At 40.0% G+C, this 14,454-nt stretch overlaps 1 protein-coding gene across 7 annotated transcripts in view; it reads left to right on the forward strand.

Moving 5' to 3' along the window:
* Positions 1–1,508: 1,508 nt before the first annotated feature.
* TNFRSF19 (TNF receptor superfamily member 19) overlaps positions 1,509–14,454 on the forward strand; it is a 74,157-nt gene continuing 61,211 nt past the window's right edge. Inside the window, exons 1-3 of one of the 7 annotated variants that reach the window (XM_064171952.1) lie at positions 6,735–6,887; positions 7,416–7,450; positions 8,095–8,192. The gene's annotated coding sequence lies outside the window, so the exon portion shown is untranslated. Of the gene's footprint in view, positions 1,589–6,093; positions 6,202–6,734; positions 6,895–7,415; positions 7,451–8,094; positions 8,193–14,454 lie in introns of those variants that run through there. The other 6 variants (XM_064171960.1, XM_064171978.1, XM_064171940.1 and 3 more) reach the window with 6 other exon arrangements.

Below are 14,454 nucleotides of genomic sequence, written 5' to 3' on the forward strand. Positions count from 1 at the left end.
AGGAATCTACAGTTGACAGGCTTGGATCACTTTCATCTGCACATGTGGTACACTCAAAGTATAGTGTATATTATGAGAACGTCAGTTACATCTTCAGTATGGTTGATTATCTTAAAAGCTAGCCTGCTTGATACTTGAAGCACAGAGGGCTGAATTAATCTTTGTGCCAAATGCAAAGCTTGCCTCAGATGACAGAAAATGAAACGCAGTTGTACGTTTCTGCAGTTCCTCTGCATCAGAACAGGGCGAGTCACATCACCATTGAAGATTCCCTGGCTTCCCAGGGCTGTACAGGACCCTCCAACAGTTCTTGGATCTATGAACTACACCAGCACAGAGAATGTCTGTCAATATGGTTTTAACCCTCAAAAAAGCCTCTTCCTGCTGTCGGCACAATGGTGACCACTTCAAACCTACCCTAGCTAAAAAAATGCCTTTGCACTGAAAACCTTCAGTGAGTTCCTTATGGAAGCTTTACAGCTCCTTTACATAAAGGAACCATGAGCCACAGATGAGTCAGGCTCAAATACAATGATTTGCAACAGGCCACACAGTAAGTAGCAGGGAGGACACGAACCCAGGACTAAGAGCATGTTCTATTGTGCTTGGCTTTGCCAGCGCAAGAAAACAATTCCAGTGCACAAAATACACAATTTCCTCCTCTCCCAACCTCAATAAAGAGAAAAACAAAAGTAGTTTTCTGTCATGTATTACAGCTGCCTGGTAAACTGACCTATATGTCTGACTTCCAGAACTGTATGGAAAATTGTGACTTCCCACTGCAGGCAAAATTATAAAGCATCTTTTAAAGAAAAGCTCATACCCACACTCTTCTCCCTTCTTGGGAGGAAACTTTAGCGTAACGAAAACTTTGAAGTGAGCCTTGGGTTCGTTACAGTGGAGTAACCTGATTAGAAAATCATGCAAACTCTTGTTGCTCTTTAGCTGTATTCCCCCACAGGCTGTACTATAGCTCTCTAACCAGTCCCACAGCATTGAATGATGTCATGGGATCTGCAGCTCAGCGAGATGAAAGGGATAAAGCGGAACCCGCTGGCACTGGGGAAAGCTTCCAACACACAATCCACAACACAGCTTGGGAACTCAAAAGCTACAGATCCAGCCACTCAACTCTAAGCAGTTCAGAACCGTGTGCATTCTCCCAGCACAAGAAAGGAAAGGGGGGGGCGGGGGTGTCGTGGGGGGGGGGGGGGGGGAAGCTGGTGATCGATTTTTGACAAAAGAACCAGAATACTGAAAGGCAGAATTTAAGAGTGCAACTACCTGCTGGAAAAGAAGCTCTTTTTCCTCTCCAAAGCACTTTCTTTGATGTACGGCAACTGATCACTGATCAGATTACAGGCATTCGGTCTCAGTACTCGTCTGCCTTTCATCTGCATGGTTAATTTTATTTTCCCGGATTTGGAGTTTCGTCTGGGCTTGTGCTGACATACTTTTTTTTTTTCTTTTCTTTTCTTTTTCTTTCCTTTTTTTTTTTTTAAGGAGGTAAAAGCATTTAATACACAAGCTCTGGCAGTGTGAAATCAAGCTGCAGAAAGCTCGGGCACTGGAAAACATCAGATAACAGGTACTGGATTTTGTCTTTTTTCCTGCAGTTTTGTGTTGGAAGGCTTTTAAGAAATTATAAAGTTCATATAAACAGTAACACAACACATCACTGTGTACATAAAGGTCAAAATATTACATATAACTTATGCAGCAATTTTTATTTGCAACTCTTAATTATATTGAAAATAGACTACCTAGAAGACACAGACAATTGAAAACTGGAGCAAAGTCAATTTTTTTCTCTGTTTGAGTGGGTTTATAAGATTTTGGTGTGCAGTGCTCATTCCTACTGTCTATAGCTTTGTAAAGTTAGATTCAAATACAAGTATAAGATGACTTAAGGGAGTATTTATTTTCTAAGACCAACCGTATTTACTGAACAGTGTGCATACTTTATTTTCTCTCAGTGTGTTTAATAAACTGTGCTTTTCTTCAAGCAACAATTTAAATACTATCATTTCAACAGTTGATATGAAAAAAATAATCTTCCATAAGTTGTTAGAAACAAATTTATACCATGATATCCTTATAGACAAAAGGGAAATTGTTCTACGTAAGCATTGAAGAGATGATAGTTCAACTATGCCATATAAAAAGAAAGCTTGAATAATAAAACTCATTTTTTAGCCTGATGCATTTTAATACAGACATTAAAGAAATCTTAAGCTTATCTACAGCAAACACCTGGGCTTGCTCAACTTCTTGGAAGTTTTGCTCCTATTCCAGTGATGCAGTTTTCATTTACAGTATGTTGTATTCTGTTCTTCAGATTCCTATTTATGGACACATGGACTGTGTCTAGGAAAATTTAAGACATCTACTCCAGAAATTCATTATAAAGGAACAACCATTAGAAGATTAAGCGTTATTTACCATACAGCTGCAGTTTTAAAGGGCCAGATTTTTAGATGAGTTTGGGCCAAATCCCTGAGTGCTCTGTGCCTGCAGCTGGAGCCAGTCTGTTAAAAGCTTCTTCTGTAGGTATGTAAATATAATTTAGATTTTCAGAAGAACTTAGAGCCCATAATTGGGTACAGACTTGTAAAGAAGTTCAGCATTCCAGACATGGAGCTCTTTGAAAATCTAGTCTTAATGGTAGATGGTGAGTTCTTCTGAAATGCTGACCTTAGATCTATATTCTTAAATCTGTATGTAAATGTACATAAATCTTAACTACAGCTGTTTATTAACAAACTACAACTAAAAGTCAGCATAACTGACAGCCATTAAGCATTGTTTGAAAACTATTCCTTAATAGGTTTATCAGTCCACAGGACGCTCAAGACGTTCATATTTTAGCATGCACCATAGCAACATGCAAACTCAATTTTTAACAGGCAGCTTACATCTGAATAAGATTAAGATATCAACACTTCCAGATAAATGTAGTCAGCTTTCATGAGTCATGCTGTAGAATTTGTTTCTTCTAATTAAAAGTATATTTGTATACATAAAATTTAAATTTACTGAATATCAAGAGATAATATGCCAGACATAGATTAACGAGGCTTGACTTGGTATCATTTACTTTTCTATACCACCAATTAATTCATATTCTGACTTAACAACTCAATTACATTATAAGGAAAGTAATTAGCTCTGCATGAATAGTATTTGTATAGTTTTCAAGGAAGAATATTTTTTAAAGCATAGCTAAAGCAGAATTTCAGTGTTTTTCCTTAGGAAAAACAATTGTTTCTAAACCTCTGCAGACAAGCAGAATCAGATGCAAGGATTCTTTCTTCTCAGAAGTCAAAATAGCTACGTGAATCTAATGTAATGAAACTATCACTATAAGCATCTGACACAAATGGATAAGGCTGCTCACAGAAATAACAGCGGTTAATTAGGCAGATTACACTTAGGAGTAGGACTTACATATATAAATATTTGTGATATTTAGGCACTGGAAATGCATTTCAGAAACAAAGATTCTTTTCATTTTGCAAAAAGTCCCTAGGATTCTAGGTAATCTTCCCACATGCTTAAGCACAGATGGGCGTTAACCCATTTAAAGTGAAAAATGTCTTTGCTTGTCTGCATGTAAGTGAGACTAAAATGAAAGCACAGTTGGATATATTTAAGTATGGGAGGGAGAGGATTTTCAGCATTTTTGTTATTTTAAATAGCAGTTCTCTGACAGTTTAGTCTTTCACTGATCTGACTTTTAAAGATTAAATAATAATAATACTTGGCACTTGCAACTTTGCTTTTACAAAGTGCTGTATAAACATTAATTAATCCTCAGGCTTAGGTCTTCATAAAGAAACAGTTCACAATGCTTTCTCAAGCAAATCTGACTAGGAAACTCACAAGTATATAATTATTTATTAAAATAGCTTGAGCAATTTCTGATTATAACTAGAGCCATTTCAAACAGTGTGCCTTAGATAACATCATAAACATATTTTAAGATTTGTAATAGTTAAGGCTATCAAAAGACATTGCACAGTTATACTGACATCAGTTTCCAACAGCTGTCATAACAAGAGTAGATCTATCTCACAGTTGACTGGGGGAACTGCGTTAGCATCTGAGATACAGAGATAACAACTTCCTATTGCTGTACAATTTCTGCTTCCATATCAGATATGTCACGTAGCTTAGTCTTATCAAAGGGGTCAGCTGATCTACTTCCCAAATCCTTTTTCATTCACTGTAATGAGAATCTCTCTGCTTGCCTCTATATTAGCTGCTCTAACAACTTAGAAGCATCATGATTTAAAACAAAAGAAACCCTGCAATTTTCAGTATCTTTCAGTGATGAATGAAAATAATTAATCCATTTTACATTTAGAGGAAATATTTCACATGCTACTACAGGGAGTTAAGTGTTTAAGTTTCAGTGTTATGGATGTCTTGCTGATCTTAATTCACTGCCATAGTAACCCTCTGTCTGATGAGAGTCTTAATGTTTCTTTATATGGTAATCCTCAGTGTTTAGTCAACACTTAAGATCCATGAGATGTTTTAATGCACTTGTCTAACATTAACTTGTCTACATTAAAATGGGTATCTGAAACACACATGATGACTCCACTAAGAAAAACTTATGCAACACATTTCACTGATGTGTACAGAAAAGCAGATAACATACAAATCAGTCGTCTGCAAATAACAAGATGTTGCATGCACAGTGCTGTGCAGCAGCTGCCATTCACAACAGATGCACTGCCGTTGTGCCCTAGCGTGCCATTCCCCACTGAAATTCCAGACCCTTGCAGAGCTCCTTCTGGCAAGCATCCTGAAGCAAAGCTCTTTGCATGCCCTTTTTTATGACAATTAAATGAAAAGTCCTTTAAACTCTGACTTATTAAAAAAAAAAGAAGAAGAAGAAGGAGATGAAAGAACTCATTTTGCAGCAATCATTTATCTCTTTCCAGACAACTTGCTGTATTCAACAAGCACTACTTGTTTTCAGAAAAGCCCATGTGGCTGGTGAACTCCAAAGCTTTATCTCTGCGAGAAGCTCCCAAAGTTTCTGTTTATTTTAAAGTGTTTTACTGCCAGCTATTTCCATTAGTTCATTCTCTTCAGAACCTCTGTTCCCACTGTATCCACACAATTGTTTAGATTGCAGTTGCATCATTAACCTTTTCATTAGAAAACTAAACCTAATGATCTCAACCCCCTGCAGCAGCAGTTCTTTCACCAAGGACTCCAAGATTGGTTTCACCAGTGTTTGAGCATCACTAACTTCAGGGAAGCTCCTAATTTACATCACAGTATGTAGCAATAAATATACCACTCACAGTGACTGCATTTCTGAACTTGCATTTGGTATTGACACTACACTCATAGCCAGGTAACTTGTCACCTGCAGAATGTAAAAGTATTTTGGATCCTGAGATAGGAAAGAAGGAAAGAAGGCAGCTACTCAAGTACTTTGTAGATAATCTCACAGTCCATTATCAAGGGGCATCCATCATGTTCTTTGGGTGGGATAGGTGGACTTTGGCCAGCTAGGACTTCTACACCCACCTTTTAGATGGCTGTAAAATGCCATGCAAAATTAGATGGCTAGCCCTATTCACACAGTCCAACAGTCTGGGACTCGGCAGCCACAAGCACTTCTAAGCCCAGGCTCACACTGAGTGAGATCGGCAACACCAAGGCTGCAGTCCCTAAAGCACAGGCCACCTCTGGACAGGTTGGCAGCAGCAGCATGCAGTGAATACCTAGGTGCGTACACCAAGTCTCAGCTACCGCTCTGGCAGGGTAAAAGGCACACGGGTAGCTCACTTGTGACTCCCCCCGGTTGGCACCACTAGAACAAGACACAGGCCACCAGGCGCTCAAGTCCCGGCGCGGAGCAGGCAGCCCCAAGCTCACCATACGGCGGCTCACGGCCTCGGCCGCGCCGCCGCTCCCTGCCACGCCTCGCCGAGGGGCACGTGGGCCAGGGTGCTGCTGATTGGCTGCCTCCGGTGAGCTGAGCCCGGCCCCTCCGGGGGAGGAGCGGGGGAGCGGCGCGGCGTTGCCAGGTGACGGGACGAGCCGAAGCGGAGGAGGTGAAGGAGGCAAAGGAGGCAGAGGGCTGCGGTGCTGGTGCTCGTTAGTGGCGGGCGGCACTCAGCCGCAGCGGCCGTCAGCGGGTCACGGCGTGGCAGGTGGGAACGTGCGAGATCAGAGGTGAGCGATACTCAGCCTCGGAACGTGCCTGGCACTCCCCCTCCCTCAGAGGGGTGCTCTTCGTCCCCTTTTGCGGGCAGCGGGGAGACACTGAGGTGAGGGTGCGCGGAGTCGCTGTGGAGGGTGAAGAGTGGAGTCTCTGGGACTCCGCGCAGCTTTCCTCCGCCACCCATTGGCGCACGTGGTAGCCTGGGCACTGCCCGTATGGTACGGGGCACCCGCTTGGCGCTGGCCCCGTCTGCCCTTCTTTTGCGCGTACGGTCCGCTGCGGCCGGCAGGGAAGGTGATGGGAGTGATCCTCCGCAGAGAGCGCAGACTATGGGAGCAAAGAGGAGGGAAGGTGGAGTGGCGGGCTGCGCTGGAATCCGTCTTCCCCGAGATGGGCTAGGCTCTGCCGGTCTCTAACCGGCCCGTCTGCCCCGAGTCATCCCGCAGTGGGATGATTCCACATGAAGGGCACCGCGCAGCCAATGGGCGGCAGCTGATGCTGCCGTGTTCTGCGGCTTTCGACAATCCTCGAGTAACTCCGTGCCCCAGAGGGCGGCGAACAAAAAGCTCTTGAAAACTGGGCTTTCTTGTTCACAAGCTCTTCTTGTGTCTGTTGCGTAAATAACTTGCTGTTTGCTTCAAACAGTTTTGGAGCTGGAGTCGAAGGAGCAGGCGCTAGTAACTTTTTCACTTGGGTGGTAAGAGGTTGAAAAGCCACAATTATGATTCTGTTAAGAAAGCTTTTGGTTGACCCCCTTTCCTAATGTCTGTCTCCTTTAGTCTGACCTTCAACTGAAAGTTTTACCTAATGTTCGTGAAAAATCTTGATATTCAATGCTATTATGCAATTATACTTAGAGCTACTTTAAATGAATGCTTTTATCAAATTAACAAAGGGGTCTGGTAACCTGAGCAAAAGGGGCAAATTAATTTCATTTGTAGGTGCATTTTTTAACTTTTGCATGTCTTTTAAGCACACTTTCACCGTCACAGGTAGAACGAGCTAAGTATGCTACCTGCAAGTTTTTTACCATATAAGCAAAGGGTGGGATGGGGTGGGGGTTTTTATGGTTTGTTTTGGCTGGTTGGGTTTGGGGGTTTTGTTTGTTTGTCTTTTGTTTGTTTTTTATTTTAGAAATGGAAGTAAACCTCTTTATTAATTTAGTGTTGAGACATTTTAATTGTCAGCTAAGGAGGCAATAAATTATTTTTTCCACAACTTGCAGTTGCAAGCTAAATAAAGAGACTGGTGAGAGCCAAGGTAAATCATGTCTGTGCTTTTTAAGACGTATGCCATCCAAAACTGCTAATGGGTGGCTTGTCACACAGTGGGATTGCATCATTGCGATAGTTACTGTATTAATTATCCCAATGCTTTATAATTTATTTTTCTTTAAAACTACTTTGACAAGTAGCTCTTGGTGTACTTTGGTATACATTAAATGAAAATATAATATTGGCATTCTCATTTTATTGTATCGCTTGTTCACCTAAGTACAAATATGTACAAACGTAGCTCTGTGCTGATGTTTTGTCTTCTAACTAGTGTCTCCTAGATGTTGAGTGAGATGTATTAAACAAAAGGAGTAACAGTGGGGTTTTTTTGTATGGGTAATCTCACCAACTTCAATGGGATTCGGAGTTCTTGTGTAAATTGCAGTTTCTGATTCTCTAAAAACTTATAAGTATAGAAAAAATGTCACCACACTGCACCTTTGTTAGAATATTTTACTATAGTTTCTAATTAATGGTAGTCTTCACATGTTAAAGAACATGGGTGATGAACTGTTTTACATAATTTTTTTCCAGCATGAATTTGGAACATTGTTTTTAAGTAGGAAAACCAGGGATTAATTACATAGTTCATTCTCAAATTCTGCTGATAATATACTTTTTTTTTTTGAGACACTGGGATATAATACATCCTGTAAATGCTGTCTGTGATAGTGAAGACACTGCAGATATGCTTCTTCAGGGTGTTATCACCATTCCTGAGAAGTCAGGTACTTCAGCTAACATAACTCAAAGCATATGGTACTTGGAAGGAACACAAATATTTCCTGGCTATGTGTAAACCTCTTTTCTCTCCTGTCTCAACCCTTAAAATAGATATAAATATTTTCTATCACCAGCCATGTTCCAACTTTAATCTGCTGTATGTATCTTTGCAAAATTCAAAATAAATGTATAGCTACCTAATTTTGTACTACTTCATGTATGGTAGCTTCTGAAAAAAAACATCTTTATTCAATACAGTATTTAATGTGATGAGTACTACTCAGCTGACAGTATCTTTTTTTCCGATACATAGTCCTTCTCCAAGCAGTTGGACCAGATGTGGTCGGGCAAGACCTCACTTACTTCACAAAAGGGAAGAGTACAAGGGTTGTGGGAAGATACAAAGGGAAGATGTTCTAGATGTATGAGATGGAATAGCAATATGTAGCTCTTCAGTGGAAGTTCTTGTCCCTAGCTTGTTCCTTTTGTCTTTGCATTGCAGCAGCATAAGTGCTTCCCCTTCTCTTGTTTCTTGCCCGTGGGGCACTGACTCTGCTAAAGCCATCTGCCACTCCTTGTCATTTTATTGCACGCAGTTGACAGCTGCAGGTGGGGAAATGGGGTGAGGAAGAAGGGAGCTGAGATCCTATTCACTGGATGCCAGAGACCTCTTTCTTCTAGAACTTCTCAGAGTACTCTTTGCCAGAGTTATAGAGGATGAAAAGTGATTGTCAAATGTCAAACACGATGAACTTGTAAGATCTAGAGAAGTTAAGTGAATTTGAAGTTGGGATCCTTCACTCCTAAAGTTTTGCTTAGAAGAAGTATGATACCAACTTCAAAATTGTGGTGCTTACATGTACGGCAAACCTGCTAGTAGACCTCATGCTGCTTCAAGTCTTGAGATGATCTTTCATGGTGAAACTTTTTCTTGGCTTTACATATATGTCTATACATCTTCATAGACATACATATACATGGCCCCACAACCTTTAAACTATGCAATTACGTTTCTTAATGGAAGTCCAACATCATGAGTTCAGTGCATTACCAATGGTGACTGTTTTTCCCAGAGTATTTTGAGCAAGGGTATTACTGTTAACTTTAAAAGATTCGTTTGGAATGATTACTGGCCTCAAAAATGTCAACAGCTTTATTTCATTTAATAAAATTGAGGATGATGTGGCTCAGCCTTGTAAATACCAGTATCTGAGCAAGAACAATAAATCTTTAAATCTATTGAACTTAAGTTTAGCACATACTTTAAAGGCAAACACTTCTTATAGCTACTTCTTACTTGAATGCACATGAGGTGAATGGCACGTGTCCAAGAGACGTCGGTGTAATGCCACTTGATATCAAGAGAGAACAAATTTGCCCAATGGCAGCCTATTATTAAGTGCTGCAGTGTCTGCTTTTTAAGCAGGGCTTTTAACAGACTGGAGACAGAAACAGGAAACAAGCAACTGGCAGTGAGTCTCTGTCGAGACTTGCTTTCAAATACAATGAGTTATTAATGTGCCTCAACCATTTGCATTATTTTTACCAAGACATAATGAAAAAGAAATTATTTCTTTTTGTGGCACACTTTAACTCTGAAATGTGGGTGGTGGTGTTTGTTGTTGTGACATTTTGGTTGTTGTACACCAGTTAATTTCTTTCTTGTATGTTATAGCCAGTATATATGGTCTTTGAGGGTTGCTTTCGGTAGGATCTGGGACAATAAACATCATTATTGCATGTTAAAATACCACAGGCATTCATACATGTCTAATGAAATGATCTGGATGCATTTTGATGCTACTTAATCTGCTGAAGTGCACTGAAGCTTAAGGCCCACCTACAAACTTACTTTGGAAAATTTGCTAGTTTTTAAATGAGCTAGAAGAGATCTCATCTTGCCTTGTAAGATCACAGTATTATCAGGGTTGGGAGAGACCTCACAGATCATCAAGTCCAACCCTTTACCACAGAGCTCAAGGCTAGACCATGGCACCAAGTGCCACGTCCAATCCTGCCTTGAACAGCTCCAGGGATGGCGACTCCACCACCTCCCCGGGCAGCCCATTCCAGTGTCCAATGACTCTCTCAGTGAAGAACTTTCTCCTCACCTCGAGCCTAAATCTCCCCTGGCGCAGCCTGAGGCTAAGAGACTGTGTTCTATACATAATGATCAGTCAACAAATCTGAAATTCAGTAAAATGTGAGGATGGGTGGGAGAAATACATGATAGATTGATAGCAGTTCTGAACCACCTGATTTCAAACATTTTCTCTGGGCTTTGGAACTCCTGGTGTTTGAAGGTGTTAGATTTGGCAAGAGTGTTATAGGGGCAGTAGATTTTATTATAAATAGAAAATATTTCACAGGTGCAATTAAATTTCTCCACCTAAGTCAACAAATTATATTTCAGTACATCATGCTTCTCCTTGTGCTTTCTGTGCTCTAAAAATCTTTGAGCTATGTGCTATTACAGTGATGATCCAATGGGGGAAGCCCTCTGCTGCGAGGCCAGGCTGGGAGAGTTGGGGTTGTCCAGTCTGGAGAAAAGAAGGCCTAGGGAAGACCTTCTGGTGGCCTTTCAGTGCTTAAAGGGGACTGATCAGAAAGCTAGGGACATATTTTATCAGTGCCTGTTGTGACAAGGGATGATGGTTTGAACTGAGAGAGTTTTCAGACTGAAGAGAAAGTGTTTGACACTGCGAGTGATGAGACCCTGGCCCAGGTTGCCTGGAGAAGTGATGGATGTCCCATCTCTGGAACCATCCAGGTTAGGTTGTTTGAGACTCAGAGCAACTTGTTCTAGCTGCAGGTGTCCCTGCTGACCATCATGGGGTTGGACTGGACGACCTATTTAGATCCCTTCCAATCTGAAACGTTCTGTGATTCTATAAGAAGATACAGCAACTCCAAAACTGAAAGATGAGCTGTCAATATAATCAGCAACATTTTTGATACTGCTTGTTATTCTGTCCTACCTTCTGTTAAGAACCATATTTTCTTTCTTATTCCAAATGTAAATCCAAAGTATTACAAACATGGAAAATACACCATTAGCTCTATTTCAATATTGACTTTTAACAAATTGTTTATATGTTTGGGTTTTTTCTCAGTATTAAATCTTGGGGTTATTGCATACTGGAAAAAGTGTAGAGGGTGAATGTGACTTCGTTATGTGAAGTTAGTGTAGTTTTATTGGCATGACATGGCAAGTACTGAATCTACCAGCCAGATAATCAGGCTGTTCTTAATTTTCTCTGTTCTTTTCATTGCTCAGATGACCTGCTCAAAAAAAATACTGACTGTTTGGATTATGCCAGAGCTCTGTATTTTAGATCATTAGTCTTAGTACAGTGAGCTAATATAGCTTGTACTGATAATTCTACATGAAACCTGACTTAAAAATATACAATTATTATGCTATTCAGTTTCTTTTTTGATGTATTGCACAGCTATTTCCAGAAGTAAATCTTAATATTTTAAATAAATTATACTTCTAACCTTTTAAAGAACTATGGGTTTAAAATTTTGGTAGTATTATATAGATGGTGAGAATTAAATTAGAACTGCTATGTTTTATTTCTTCAACAATAACATTAAGGAATATGATGACTGTAAATGCATGCAACTTGAAATAGTTACTCAAGATTCATTTCTAAGTAGCCTGGTTACATTTACAGCTTTATTTCTTTTGCACAAACCTAAAGTGTGCAGAAGCATTTAAGGAAGCATATAAATGGTCTGGCCTTGAGCTCTGTGGTAAAGGGTTGGACTTGATGATCTGTGAGGTCTCTTCCAACCCTGATGATACTGTGAAAGTATTTATTTTATTTCCCACTCAACACAATTGTATGAACTCAAGGCGTCAGTGGGGATTTTTTTTCACAAATTCGTTTTGTTTTATCATGATTCTTTGAATTTTTATAAACAGTTTGTCATTTAGCTTTTAGACCTTTAGCATTATTGTGTCTTCTCTGAAGCAAGTTTGTTTTGCAGGAGTGCTTTTCTATAATGTCGTGCAGAGATGTGTGTTGCATTGCTGTTGTTAGTTCTTGTTAAATCCTTTCATAACATTGTTACTTGTTAATGTCTGTAGCATTCCAAACTCTATAAAAATTGACCAGCAGCAAGCATAAATCTCTCTTGATACTTTTTTTCAAGGTGACTGAGGTGCAACTTTGTCTGTTGGCTAATCAGGTTTTACTTAGCACATGTTCAGTTACTATGCAGTCAGAAGATATCTGCGTGCTTTCTCCTCTCTTGTTTCTTTCCAAACACAGATGAGAAAACGTTTCTTGAAACAGATTCTGAGTTCTCTTAACAGTATTTTTGCTGTCTCTGTCTACTGTTTGGTTTCTGCTATTATTAGAAATTGTTTTGTTCTGGTATACTTTGGATCTGACATAACCTCTTTTTTTTGTGCATTAGCGTTGTCATCCTCTCATGCCAACCTTATGTATTTACTAACTTTTCTGGATGTTAGGAGGAAGTTCTTCACAGAGAGAGTGATTTGCCATTGGAATGGGCTGTCTAGAGAGGTGGTGGAGGCACTGTCCCTGGAGGTCTTCAAGAAAAGCCTGGATGAGGCACTTAGTGCCATGGTCTAGTTGACTGGCTAGGGCTGGGGGATAGGTTAGGGGATAGGTTGGTCTGGATGACCAGCCCATTCTCACAGATAATGAGTGATAGCGTGAAAGGAAGTGGTGTTAAGCTGCACCAGGGGAAGTTGAGATTGGACTGGAACAGGCTGCCTAGGTCGTCATCCCCAGAGGTGTTTAAAAGATACTTGGATGAGATGCTTAGGGACGTGGTCTAACAGTTGTATCCAAGGAGATGTTAGGCTGTGATTGCACTCGATGAATTTGGGATCTTTCCCAACTAGGCAATTCCATGATTCTATGATCAAGTGACAGAATGGGAGGAAACAGCCTCAGGTTGTGCCAGGGGATGTTCAGGATGAATATCAGGGAAAAATTCTTTACTGGAAGACTGATGAGGAATTGGAATAGGCTACCTGAGGATGTGGTGGAGTCACAGTCCCTGGAGGTGTTCAAAAAAAGTTTAGGCATGGCACTTCAGGATATGGTTTAATGACCGTGATTGGCTTGGAGATCTTGATCTTAGAGATCTTTTCCAAGTGGAACAATTCTATGAGTGCTTTTTTTCACCTAGCTGAAAGCAGCAGTGTTGTATTACTGTCACATATATGGGTTAGATTCATATTCAAATGAAGCATTATGTAGAGTGGATTGATTGGGTTTTGTTGTTTTTTTTTCTTGTTACTGTTGTTACAGAGTTTGGGTTCTGAACTGAAAGTTACACTTGCATTTCCTAAAACCAAAAAGTAGGGCTAGAGACAAACAGAGAACCTGAAATAAACAACAGGAAAGTAGGCAGAAAAATGTTCTGTAGGCCTAGCACAATATTCTTGATGATTGTGGGGGTGCAGTCATTGATTTTTAACAATTGAAAAAAAATGACCAAATCCCAAATGAAAATTTCCTTTCCAATAGTTTTCCATTTTATATACAAGTTTGGGGTTTTTAATCACTTGTTTGTTACATCTTCTTTTAAAAGATACTGACCTCTATGAAAGGCTTTATAGACTGTTCTTTTCCTGAGATAAAAATTGTCTGAGTTAGGGTGGGATTGGGTTATGCTGTTTGAAATGTCTTCTGTAATAGTCTTTGCCTATCAGATAATAAATGATCGTGTTGACACACCTTTAGAAGTTAATATCCTGTAGGTAAGTGGTAGAAGCGCATCATGTGTATGCCTTTAGTTCACTGCAGGATGAAGTAGAAGTTGTTTTAACTGTTAGGCAAGCCTGTTCTGCTCCACAGTGCAATACAGAAGGAACATTCTCATGATCAGCTGTGTCTTGGCTGATGTGTGATATATTTGAAGAAACTGATTTTTGTCTGTTGATCATGTACTTAGCTGGGCATCTAGCAAATGGGAAAGATGATGCAAGGAGTTGGGACTTGCAGATGCTGGTATTCTGTGATCTAGGCTCAGGGCTGGCTCTTTTGAGAAATAAGGCTATAGAAACCTTGTGTACATTGCCTTCTGAAAAACAGATGCACACAATTCTGATTCCTTTTTTTTTTTTTTAAAGCACGTGTTTGTTCAGCTTTTAGGAATCCATCTGAAATACTTCAGTGGCATCAACAGATCCATGTTTTTATATGCTGAATTACATTATATGCTGTGGACATGTGACTTCTGCTGTTTAAACAACATTGTAAAATATCATGGCTTTTATTT

This window comes from Pogoniulus pusillus, chromosome 3 (assembly GCF_015220805.1).
Source record: "Pogoniulus pusillus isolate bPogPus1 chromosome 3, bPogPus1.pri, whole genome shotgun sequence".
Taxonomy (NCBI): domain Eukaryota; kingdom Metazoa; phylum Chordata; class Aves; order Piciformes; family Lybiidae; genus Pogoniulus; species Pogoniulus pusillus.